The following is a 14100-nucleotide window of genomic DNA, read 5'->3' on the forward strand; positions in this document are numbered from 1 at the left end:
ATGCGTTCTTTCCACATTTATTACTAGGTCTCCAAATACTAAATCGTCCCAAGAGTACTTGAAGGTCAAAGGTCAAAGGTCAAATATTGAAACCGAAATACCTCGTAAACGGAGTAACATATTGAGATGCTATTTCCATATTTAGTATTATGTCAACAACTACTACATGTATCAAGAGGAATGCTCATCAAGGTCAAGATAATTGTTTAAACATGAATAACTCTTAGAAGGAATTTTTAGGTGCTATTTCCAGATTAAGCATTAGGTCATCAACTGCTACAAGTGCCAAGAGCATCGACCATCTAGGTCTTAGGTTCAATATTTAAACCCGAATAACTAGTAAGCGGAGTCACATGTTGAGGTGCTGTTTCAACTTTTTGTAATAGGTCACCAGCTTCTACATTTACTAAAACTACTGATTACCGATGTCAAAGCTCAAATATTTTAAACCGAATAACTCAAAAATGGAGTTGCATATTTAGTACTGTTTCTACATTTAATATTCGATCTGAAAGGTCAAGTATTGAACCCTGATTAACTCGTAAGCGTAGTCTCGTACTGAAATGCTTTTTTTAAATTTTTAGTATTATGTCTCCAACTACTACATGTCCTAAGAGAAGTAACACTCCAGGTCAAAGGTCAAATATTTCAACCCGAGTAACTCTTAAATGGAGTAACATATTAATGGTCTGTTTCCAGGTTAAGCATTAGGTCATCAACTGCTACATGTCCCAAGATTAGCGACCATCAAGGTAACGGTTTAATATTTAAAACCGTATAACTTTTAAACCGATTCACATTTTGTGGTGCTTTTTCCACATTTTGTATTAAGTCACCAACTACTACACGTCACAAGAGTACTGACCATCGAGGTCCAAGGTAAAATATTTAGAGCCCAGTAACTCATAAACAGAGCCACGTATTGAGGTGCTGTTTCCATATTTAGTATTAGATCACCAACTGTTACTTGTCACAAATATACTGACCCAAAACCACTGATCATAGAGGTCAAAAATCCAACGGTAAAATAAATAACTCTTAAGCGGAGTGAATATTGAGGTGTCGTTTTCAAATGTATTATTATTTCATATACTACTTCCTGTCGCAGGAATACTGACCATAGAAATCAAAGTTCAAATACTGATACCAGAATAACTCGTAAACGGAGTCACATATTGTGGTGCTATTTCAACATTTATTATTAGGGCACCAACTACTACATGTCCTAGGACTACTGATAATCAATGTCAGAGCTTCAATTTTAAGATTGCAGTAAACGAAGTCTCATATTCAAATGCTGTTTAAACATTTAGTATTATGTATCCAACTACTACAAGTCCTAAGACAACTGGCAATCCAGGTCAAAGGTCAAATATTTAAACCCGACTAAATCGCAAATGGAGTTACATTTTGAGGTGCTGTTTCCACATTTAGTAATTGGTCACTACTACATGCTCCAAAACTACTGATCATCCAGTTCAAAGCTTAAATATTTGAATGTAAAAAACGAGTAAAGGGAGTCTGTACTGTTACTTATACTTAGATGCCGTTTCCACATTTAGTTGCGAAAAAGAAGAAAGTTGTCATTTTAAGTATTTCAAAGACACGAACAAGTAAATTAGTGTGTCCTATTTCCTTTTGTACGAACGAGAGAAAAGCGAAGAAATACCACTTTTAACTGGCTTATAATTGTATATCTTTTGTAATATTTAAGCAAACAATGGATAAATTTATACTAACGAGAGAAAGAGAAAAAGGATCAATTTAACAAGCTCAGAATTTATGTACATTTCGCCCAACTCCAATAAACGAAAGAATAAATTTGAGTTTCCTATTTCCTTTTGAGGAGGGCACGCGCTCTAGTATGGGAGTGGGTCTGTAAGAAGCAGGCGTGTAAGCGGTGGTAGATATAGACGTATACGAGGATTCTAGGAAATAACTCTTTGCAAAATTCAAAAGATATATTTTTGTGACATTATTCAATCAGACGGTTCTACCAAATGTTGACACTTTCTTATATTTTTATGTTAAGTTGGAGATTTCTATTTCTTGAGCAGAGCAAGAACTAAACGAGGATCTCCATTACTACTTCCAGACTGACTTCACGAGGGGTCACTATAGACGCAGTGCGTTGTATAGCATAAAACACGAAACAACTTGCGCTAGATGGTCACAAAAGGCAAGAATGCAATCTAACCTAATGAGACCAGAAGCATAGCAGGAGATTGCGACCAATAGCGACGGGGTGCTTTTGTAAGTAGTAGGCGATAGACGCATAAACGAGCACACACACACAATACTTGCACTATCACTCAAAATTGTTTTCAATATGCTCTGTGTGCAATGCCAGTAAATACTTACAGTGGGTGATATGCATAAATATGACAATGTATCCTCGTCGCCAAAAGTGCCTTTACATCGCCGTGACGGTTATGTGACAGCCCAGTACTCTAAGGAAGGGATGGTTGCATAAGAATTTGTGATTAATTTGAAGAGTTTTTATTTTGACTAGGAAAATAACGTAGGTATAGGGAGTAAAGGCACAGGCATCAGTGCACTGTCATCTCTGAAAAGATTCGTATTATTGCCTTATATGTTAAGTTAAACACCACAACATCTGTCGCTGATAGCGTAGATCATCTTACTTTTTAAAATTGCCTCTGTAGATTATTTGTCCATGCATTAATCTCCAGACATGATGCATACATAGGAGAAAGAAAGAGATACAACATCTGTAAGATTTATGTAATTCACTAAGGGACTATAAGAAACGACTGAGCTAATTACTGCTGCTAGCGCTTTTTACTCTTCAGGGATTTACTACGACATGTTCGCAAGACACTAACTAAGTCATAAATCTGTGCGTGAATAATTTTCTTCGCCTCACTGTAATTATTTTAGAATGGAAACTGATTACGCTGGACGTGAATATGTTTCTCGTAAAGCAAGGGCCGTTATAAATGTAAATAAGGTTCTGATTATTATATAAAACACATAAGTATTTATTCCGTGTATAGAACAATATAATACTGTAACTAAGCAACATCATAATCACTAACGTCTGCAGGATTTTTTTCCAACGGAGAGGGGGGGATAGACCGATATAGAGTTTTTCGTTTTATTCAATATATATTAAGTTAACAGTTATACCATTTATCATTGATAGCGTATATCGTGTTTCGCCACTGTAGCCTGTTAGTCAGAACATTCATCTCCAGACATGATGTCGAGAGAATAGAAAGAAAGATATGAACAGTGGTGTATCGCTGTTCTGGATACTGCGCCCTGGATCGACTGATCATCGATTTACTCATACTCCCCCAGGCCCCCTGCCCTAGGTATTTCAGCTGCTGCGTTATATATATGGTTCCATGTCAGAAGGGACAGACAAAAGGGTATAGACAGAAAGACCCGAGTCAAAAGACCTCCGCCACAAAAGGGCACGAGTCAAAAGGCCCTGCGTCAAACGGGCTCGGGTCAAAAGGGCCCGAATCAAAATGCCTCTCATAAAAAGGACCCGGGTCGAAAGGTCTCCGCAACAAAAGGGCCCGAGTGACAAGGCCCCGAATCAAAACGCCCTTCATGGAAAGGAGCAGAGTGAAAAGGGGCCCGCTACAAAAGGGTCCGAGTCAAACGGCCGTTCGTCAAAAGAGCGCGGGTTTAAAGGGCTGGAGTCAAAGGGGTCCGAATCAAAACGCTCCTCATAAAAAGAACCAGGTCAAAAGGGTTCCACGAAAAAGGGACCGGAGTCAAAAGGCCCTGCGTCAAACGAACTCGGGTCAAATAAAGCCGGAGTCAAACGGGCCCGAGTCAAAAGGGCCCGAATCAAAACGTCTTTCATAGAAGGCAGAAGAGTCAAAACAGGCCCCGCTACAAAAGAGCAAGCGTCAAAGGGCCGTACGTCAAAAGTTCGCGGGTTAAAAAGGCCCTAGTCAAAAGGGGCCAAATCAAAACCCACCTCATAAAAAAGCCCGGGTTCCACGACAAACTTACCTGAGTCAAAAGGCCTTGCGTCAAACGGACTTGTGTCAAGTAAAGCGGGAGTGAAACGTCTCCACGTCAAAAGGGCCCGAGTCGAAAGGTCTCCTCAACAAAAGGGCCCGAGCCAGAAGGCCCAAATCAAAACGCCCCACATCAAAAGGGTCATAGTGAAAAGAGTCCCACGACAAATGGACACGAGTCAAAATGACCTAAATTAAACGGGCCTGCGTCAAAATGGGCCCCGCTGCAAAAGGGCCACGAGTGAAATCGGCCCCACATCAAAAGGGACCGTTTCAAAATGTCTCAACAACAAAAGGGCCCGAATCGTAACGCCCCTCATAAAAAGGGCTGATGCCAAAGGGTTCCCCCTACAAAATCGCGGGTTTAAAGGGCTGGAGTCAAAAGGGGCAGAATCAAAACGCCCCTCATAAAAATAACCCGGGTCAAAAGGATTCCACGACAAATGGACCCGAGTCAAAATGCCCTGCGTCAAACGGACCCGGGTCAAATAAAGCCGGAGTCAAACGGGCCCGCGTCAGAAGGGCCTGGGTCGGAATATTTCCTCAACAAAAGGGCCGGAGCCAGACGGCCCGAATCAAAACGCCCCTCATCAAAAGGGCCCGGGTCGAAAGGTCTCCGCAACAAAAGAGCCCGAGAATCGCTTGTTAACACAATGCAAAAATTTGAGTTTTAGATAGCGATAATAAACATAACAATTACAATGATGTCTGCCGAATTCTTGTGTAGACTGGTACGGAATGACAACTAACGTAACAGAGGCGACTCTTGAGGGAAGTGACATTGGTAAAAACTAACATTTTTCGAACGCAATCCACAAGAAGTTAACTACGAAATGTATGATGGAATTTCATTTACGGTGGAAAACATTAACGGTCTCAAAACAAAAGAACAAACAAAACACATCAACCACTTTTTGTTCATCGTTATGCATATTGTGATTATTATTATTATTATTGTTATTATTATTATTATATTACTTTATTATTATTACCATTTATAATAATAATAATAATAATAATAATAATAATAATAATAATAATAATAATAATAATAATAATATACAAGTTTATTGGTAGCTCATGCCTTCAAACCAGTATACGCCACTGTTTGAAACTATGAACTCTACATTAATATCAGTCGTCTTTCGATAATTTAACGTTCGAAGGTGTGCAAGGGTGTCTTACCCCTTCCCCCAAAGCATGAAAAGCTAACTATATTTTTGCGAACACAGCCAGGGACAGAGAGGGAGTGACACAAAACACACACAGCTCGCTGTGTAGCTGCAAGAGACCTATGGGTAATTATAGTTGTCCTCGTGATACAGTCAAGTAGTAGGTACCAAGGTCAGTTCATACAGTTGAACACGAAGTTCACTGTTAGAAAACCGAAGCATACAACTAGTCTCTTCTGTTTACTTTTCACGAATATTTTTCACCTACATGCGCACAGGTCACGTCTGGCGTAGATTTAAAGGAATGCAGTGTCAAGTATATATTCCCAAAAAGATATATGTACTAAAAAGGCAAAAACCTTTAGCTACTTTTGTTTTCCTTTTTCTATTAGCCAGTGGAAGCGTTGTTTCAACATCCTTCTTGTAGCTTGCTTAGCATTCACTTCCTGTTTTTAGTTGAGCTTTCGGCTATGAATACTAGGGATTGCCACATTTTTTCGAAAGATAATTTTTTCGAAAAATGAATATTTCGAAAATGAAAAATTTTTCAAAATACGAAAAAAAATTCGAGAACCGAAAAACGAATTTTTTTGAAAAAACGAAAAAAGATTTTTTGAGAAACGGAAAAAGAAAACTACCACGAAACGGAAAACGGATAATTTTTGTAAAACAAACTGAATTTATTTCATTTGTTAGTACTTCCAAACTATAGTATACTATGTATACGTATAGAAAGTTTTATAGAACGGCTATGTTCATCTGTGTGACTATCCATCCGTTCGTCTGTCAGCTGGTATCAGAGCAAGAGCGGTAAGAAATAGCGTGAAGTATAGGTTTGCAACACGAATAGATTCACCTAATGCATTTGACTTTTATTTAATACAGAAGTGGTAGAGATCTGTCGCTTTCTGCTACATTGTTGATCAACACTGACCACAAACGGTAACATATGGAAAGACGCGGTTTTCCAGAACCAATTCAGTGTCCCAAGAATATATTCAATGTTCGCCCTTATTACACTTGCAGCTTAAGCTATGCATAAGTGTCGGAAGTCTTTAGAATGGCTTTGTCAGTCTGTCTGTCGAGAGGTGTCAGAGCAAAACAGTAAAAAATATTGAGAAGTCGTTTCTTGCGGTCGATTTACAGCCCCTAAAATAGGTTCGATCTCCTAAATTAACCCTCCATTTAAAACCGTAAGTCGTTCAAATACCATTTTTGGTTTTAATTTGTATCGCTATAGAATGAAAAGAGTAATAGATAGCAAGAAGCGATTTATTGCACACAATTTAGCGTGTCAAGATAACATACAACTATCCACAACATTCAATCACCACCAGAAATTGTTTATATTTACTATTATTTCCGGTTTCAATACTGAATTACAAGATATCGAGATGTAGATTTTTGCAATCGATTCAACTACTTGGAAATAGCTCTATCTTTTCCATTAATCCTCTATTCAGATCTTAATTTGTTTAAAATAATCATTTTCGTTTAACCTTTGATCGATATAGAACAAAAATAGTAATAGATAGTCACAAGTGTTTTTTTTTAAAAAAAACGAATCGATACAGCGTCTCTCAAGAGTATATAAGCTATATATCGTCTCAACGCACGATACTATCGAAATTGAAAGTGGTTGAATTTTCTAGTATATTCAATAGGGATTCAATACGGATTTTTATCAAGCAAAAGCTTGAAGAAATAGTGATGCGGTTTTAAGAATAGGCTCTACCTTCTCCCTTGATCTGTATTCAGACCAGAAGTGGTTCAAATTAACGATTACAAGTTTCAACATGTAATCGTCACAGAACAAAATTGGTAATAGATAGCGACAAGTGGTTCGCCTACAATCGATTCACGTTCTCAAGAGGAAATACAATTACAATCCGCAACACTCCGCAAGGGCAGAAATGGTTGAAGTTTATTACTATTTTTGATTTTATAGGTAATACTAATTTCCATAGAGCAAAATCTGTCAGGGATATCAAGATGCATTTAAAAAAATAATCCAGCATCCCAAGAATAGATTGCACCTTCTTCGTTAACACTTTATTTGAACCGAAATTGTTCAAATTAACCATTTTCTGTGTAACACTAGTCGCGATAAAACAAAATTTGTAATAGATAATGACAAGCAATTTTCTGGAATCAATTCAGGGTTTCAAGAGAACATATCGTCATAATCTGCTTCACTGTGTTGTAACCGGAAATGCTTGGAATTTACTACTATTTTCGGTTCCAATACTTATATTCATAGAACAAAAACTATAAAAGATATCGAGAAGTTTTCTGAAATCGATTGAGCATCCTAAAAATAGATTCCGTCTTCTCCCTTAACCCTCTATTCAAGCCGGAAGTGTTTCAAATTATCCATTCCTGCTTTCAATCTTTGTCGCCGTAAAACAAAAACGATCAGTGATAACTAATAATGCCTTTTTGATATTGATTCACCATCCGAGGGACAGATTCTATCTTTCATCTTATTAATCTAATCAAACCAAGAGTTTTAGTTGTGCTACTTGTTGTACTGAAGTTTGAATATTCAATCCGCATGGATTGCAAGTCTGCCGTAGTTTTACACTGTGAAACGAAACTCATTTGTTTCTCTAGAAAAACAGGAAGTAGGAAAACTGTATCAGAATTAGTAGGATCCAGGGATCGATCGCCCCCCAAAAGAGGACATAAATAAAACCCATCCCAGAGTTGGAGCTCGTAAAAATAGCTCTAAGTAGCTGTATTATAACCCCTCAGAAGTCCGTCCTGGATCCGCCCCTGATCACAACTCCCGGTTTCACTATTGATCACCATAGAGCAAGCATGGTAATAGCGAGAAGCATGAATTCAATACCTTCGCAATAGACTATCTCCAAGTTTTATCCTGTGGTAGAAATTTACTACCACTTCTAATTTCAATAGTGATAACCATAGAGCTAAAATAATAAGAGATAATGAGATATTTTTATATATATGGATCCAGGATTCGAATATTGTCATCTCGATCGCTATCCCTCTATGCAAACCGGAAATACTGAGAAACTACCATTTCCGATTTCATAGTAAAGAAAAGAAGATAGCCGGAAGCAGTTTTTGATATGGATTCTGTGCCACAATGGTAGTTTCCATCTCTAAGTTTAATGCAACCGAAAGTGATAAATACTTACTATATCTCTAGTTACAATCTTTTTTCTCATAGAGCGAGAGAGGTACTAGGAAGCGACAAACGTTTCTTTTAAATATATAATTTCATAATTCCAAGAAAAGATTTCAAGCCCTGCCACTGGTCTAGTGGCTAGCGCGTATTCCTTTGATGCACAGGGTCCCGAGAAGGAAAACATTAAACGTGTTATGGTGGTTCGGATTCCATTTTAAAATGTAGGTCCACGTCTTGTATAGTCTTGCTCGATACTGAAAAGGGACGCTGAACTTCAACAAACAATCAAATAAAAAAATATTTCATCTTAGTAGTATTCTTCTACTGAAGTTAGTAGCAGTAAAAACTAATACGAAAACGAAGACCCACCTATTTAAAATTTGAATTCTCGTTTGATAAGATTATTATGGTCAAATACTTAGTTCTTTGTCCTACCGTATATAAAACATCTTTAGAACAAATAAACCGTTCAATAGTATTTTGTTAGTATTAAATTGCCTATTTTGAAAGCAATCAAATTAGTTAGTTATAGAAAATACTTACTTAATTAGTTATAGAAAATAAGAAAAATGAATGGGTGATCTTAGTGAGAAGTCTTTAGTATCAGTACATATAATCACTTCATGTTTCATATTTTGTTAAAATCAATTGTTAAAAGTCAATTTATTACAGAGTTTCCTGATACTATCACCATTAGTTTATACAGGATCCTTCTATTTGGTAATTTGTTAGTCTTTTTTTACATTATAAAATATATTTTCGGGCTAATTGCTGTATCGCTGGACCAATTTTAGGAAATGTACCGGGTCAATTGGAGAGTTTATTTAAGTTTATGAGGAAGAGTGATTTAAAGTCAGGTAAGGGGAATAGTAAAAGCTCAGATAGTGATTGCATTTGCTGGTTGTTTTTGATGTTGTAGGCGGTACTGTATGTGGAGGCGGATGGACTATTTCGCAGAGGGGTACACTTGTTTTACTATACGGATCCATAGATTGAAAAATGTATAGATAAATTTGAGCAATTCTTTAACCCGTTCCTACTGCTATCACTACTCCTACTCCCACTACTACTACTACTACTACTACTGCTACTATTGCTACTCCTACTGCTACTTATACTATGGATCCGTATAGTAAAACTGCGCAGCTAATAACATGATCTAACGTAACTTAATGTAATCCAACCAAATATAACTGAATGCAGTATATTTTGCTCCATTTTTTCGATTTTCAAATTGGTCCGGCGATCCAGCAGTAATGCCACATTGTCGATAACACATTAATAATCACTATTAGTAAATAATTATTTTTTTTAACATTCTGTAAAATATAAATTTTACACTGTTTACGTTTGTGAATTATTATTTCTAATTTATATCCTTCAAGAACCGAGAACCAAGGGTCTGTTGATCACAATATTTCATGCTGAGCTCGCACGCGTACCAGCCTTGTTAAAGTCTATGACCATATCAACTTTGGCCAATATCGGATGAGATTAACGCGTTTTAATGAAATTTATTGATTTAACTAAGTTCAAGTCCAATTTTTCTGGACAGTATTTTGAGAAAAAAAATATTGCTACCAGCTAGTCAGAGCATCAATACAACTGTGTACTGTCAGCAGTTGAGCCGTGTTCAAGAAAAAACTCAAGACTCTGGAACCAGCACTTCTGAATCGCAAAGGGGTCCTCTTGTTACAGGACAACGCTAAGCCCTACGTGCCTAGGATGACCCGGGACACCATTTTACACTTTGGATGGGAAACACTATTGCATACTCCCCGGACATTGCAACGTCCGATTTCCACCTGTTACATTCCTTGGACAATCAGCTTAGAGGACGCCAGTTCAAATCCCTAGTAGAGGTGCAAAATGCACTTGATACCTTCTTTGATTCACGGCCCACCAAGTTCTACCACGATTGAATACATGGCCTTCCAAAACGTTGGCAGAAGGAGACTATTTTTGATCTTCCAGGTATGTCTTAGGTTAAATATCGATGTTTGATAATGTTGGGTGAAAAAGCGACAGATCTTTCTTGGTTACCTTTGTAGTTACTAAGCTCGTCAAGATCCAAGTTTGGTAAAAATTGGAAGAGTTCTATCTTTCGCGCTTTAATGAAATTTTTGATTTCACTGATTCCAAACCTAACATTGATAGCTAATAACTCAGGAACAAAAAGTCTGTACATCATAATATTTTATATGAGCTTCCATGCATACTAAGCTTGTCAACTTTCGTCAAGATCATTTGAGTTTAATGAAATGCGACTTTGTGAAATTTCTTGATATCACTAAATTAAAACACAAATTTAATTAGCAATAACTCTGGAACCAAAGTCCCAAACACCATAATATTTAACGTGTGTACTAAATACATTGCAGTCCATACCCATAGACCCTACTAATTTTGGTCGTGATTGGATGAGTTTCGTCAATAGTAGACACTACACACTATCCTTTCATTAGATCCAAATCCAAGGGCGCGGTAGCTCAGTGTTAGAACGCTTTACTCTTGTGCATTTGATCCCAGGCTAAGTAAGTTCGTGGCAGACAACGTCGTGTCCGTGTATTTTCCCGGGGTACTCCCATTTCCTTCCACATTATCATTCCGCGAAATAACAAAACTTTTCGAGAAACGACAAATCATCGAAAAAGCGAAAACGAATTTTTCCGAAAAATGTTTTTTTTTTTGGAAAAACGAAAAATCATTCGAAAAAACGGAAAACATTTTTTTTTCCGAAAAATGAAATACGAAAAAATTTCCGAAAAGCGAAAAATTTTTTTTGAAAAAGAACGAAAAAACGAGAAATGAAATTTCCGAAAATCGAAAAACAGATTTTTTAAAAAAAGGCCATACCTAATGAATACCACCGCGACAAGTCGTGGTTCTTATGATAGTGGCGTATTTTGGTCCGGAGAAATTATGGAAATAATAAATACTGTAGACTCCGATGGTTTTGAAACGGACGATGAATGTAGTTCGTACGAAGATTCTAGCATCAATTTATGTGACACACATACCTCTTTTCATATAACATCGCTGCTGAACGGGTCGTTAAACTCTAAATCAAAACTCAACACATACATCTTTCTATTTTAAATATATTGTGTGGTATACAATATTCGGAATTCAAGATGGCTGCCATGATGTACACTAAATCATTTATCGCAGTTTATACACCAATGTCAAATTATAGCATTTGCTTTTCCTCCGTCTATGCGTCTCTTAGTTACAGCCCTGTCATAATACATTTGATACATATGTAAAACATAGCACAGCCTGTCTCAAACAGATGAAGTGTCAAAAATGAATTCACATTCTCATTTGTGGGAATATTCACGTCTAAGTTGAAGTGTAAAATCATAACCTTTTACATTTAAAACGATATTGTGTGATATGATATATGGCGGAATTCAAGATGCCTTCCATGGTGACCACACTCCAAATCAATGCAATTGACATGTCGTTATTATTGTTCTGTCCCAATGCTCTTCAGTAACCCTGTATACAGATCCACATATGTCTTCTCACTAACTAACTAACTCTATGGCCTATGGAACCCGGAGGTTCAATGCCGCGCTCACAAAAAATCTCCACTGACTTCTATCCTTAGCTAACTGCATCCAGTTTCTACTTTGTATTCCAATTTCTGCGAGATCCATCTTTATATTGTACTCCCATCTGCGCCTAGGTCTTCCTAATGTCGTTTTCCGATTGGTCTTCCAGTCAAGACTTAGAAAGTGTTTCTACTTTCTTCCATTCTAGCTACATGACCCGCCCACCTAAGCCTCCTAGACTTGACGACCCTAACAATGTTTGGTAAACCATATAAATGATGCAGCTCCTCGTTATGAAGCTTCCGCCATTCCCCATTCCCGTTCCTCTTGGGTCCAAATATTCGTCTCAGGATCTTGTTCTCAAATACTTTCAGTCTATGTCCTTCCCTCAGAGTAAGTGACCATGTTTCGCAGCCATACAAAACAACAGGAATGATTATCGTTTTGTATATTTTAAGCTTCAAATTCCTCGACATAATTCGCGACTACAAGAGATTTTGAATCGAATAATAACAAGAATTCCCTGCTTTTAGTCGGCATTTAATTTCTTCGTTAATATGATATTCCTCAGTTAATATTGATCTTAGATATTTAAAACTATCCACTTTATCAAAAGTATTGTTTAATATTTTAACTCATCCATAATTTGCTGTATTACGGTCCCGACGCACTTCCATGTATTTAGTTTTCTCTGCATTTACATCTAAACCCATGTTCCTGGAAGCGTTTCATAACATCTCTGCATTTATGTCTATTGTTCTCCTATCATCCCCTATTAAATTTACATCATCAGCATATGCCGTAACCTGGTGAATACCGTTCAACTGTAGGCCCTGGTTGCTATCTTTGATTTTTCTTATAGCGCATTCTAGAACAAAGTTAAATAATAATGGCGACAACGCATCTCCTTGTTTCAGGCCATTTTCGACGTGAAAGCTCATGGACAAAAAATTTTCCTACCTGCAGTTTACTTTGGGGTTGATTTAAACATACCTTAATTGATCTAATTAGCTTTCTCGGTATTCCAAGTTCTGTAAGAACGTTGTATAATGTTTCTCTCCTAACCGAGTCGTACGCCTTTCTAAAATCAATAAATAGTTGATGTACCGGGGTATTGTATTCCCACTTTTTTCGAGGATTTGGCGAATGGTAAATATTTGGTCGATAGTTGATGGATTTCGTTTAAATCCGCACTGATAATTTCCAATATGTACTCTCACACCAAAATTAAACTGTTTTCAACAGAATATTTTTCATACTAATATGTATTTTTATACTTTGATCCAGGAGTAGAAATGGAATTGTAGGAGTAAGGGGAAAGTCAGCAATAGATAAAGTTTGATTGGACTATGTTACGAGAATACAAACTCAGAAAGACGGTAGTTAAGGGCGAACTGGCCAGGGCCCTTAGGTCGCAATCGCGGCCTAGGCCCTCTAAGAAAACAATGATGAAAGAATAAAGAGAGAAAGGGAATGAAAAGCTAAAACAAAAGAGAGCTAAATAATTCGGTAGCTCAGTGTTATTATGTTACACCACATACTCCTCTTCAATCCTTCCATCAATCAGTAATTTATCTTTTTCAATAGAGTCCTTTTGTTACCAGATTTGTGGCAAGGACCATCTTTCACTATGGTCTTTTATTATCAGAAACTGTGATTTAGTTTGTACCTGGGGCCTTGGGCCTTTCTTTCAATATATTGGACAGTTGGGTTCTTCTTTCATTACATGCAGAAGTTGGGTCCCTGGGCCCTATATTCATTATATTGGGCAGTTGGGGCCCTTCTTTCATTTCATTGAGCAGTTGCATTCCTAGGCATGTTGAGGTGTTGGGACCTGAGACCTTTTGTTCATAATGTTGGGTAGTTGCGGCCCTTTCAGGGTTGAAGACTGGTGCCAGGTTTGTAGCTGGGTTCATATTTAACCACAGCCTGATTGGTTCTTAATGGATGTTAATACATCTTCTAGATCTATATTTGATAATTCAAAAATGGAAAAGAGCACATTTTAAAAAAAATATTTTCTATCAAAAAGTTTACAAAAGAACAAGAGAAAATAGTGCAAGACTCCAAGAAAGCGGGCAGTTTCAACATAATGGTTGAATCTATCCAAGATGTTTCAGTGCTTAATCATCTGGCTATAGTAATTCTCTACGTTATAAACGGTGAAGTACTTGAGCGGCTGTTAGCAGTGGTCGTAAACAGCTTCGGCGACTCTG

The sequence above is a fragment of the Thermobia domestica genome, chromosome 4 (genome assembly GCF_964235325.1).
Source record: "Thermobia domestica chromosome 4, izTheDome1.hap1.1, whole genome shotgun sequence".
Classification (NCBI taxonomy): Eukaryota; Metazoa; Arthropoda; class Insecta; order Zygentoma; family Lepismatidae; genus Thermobia; species Thermobia domestica.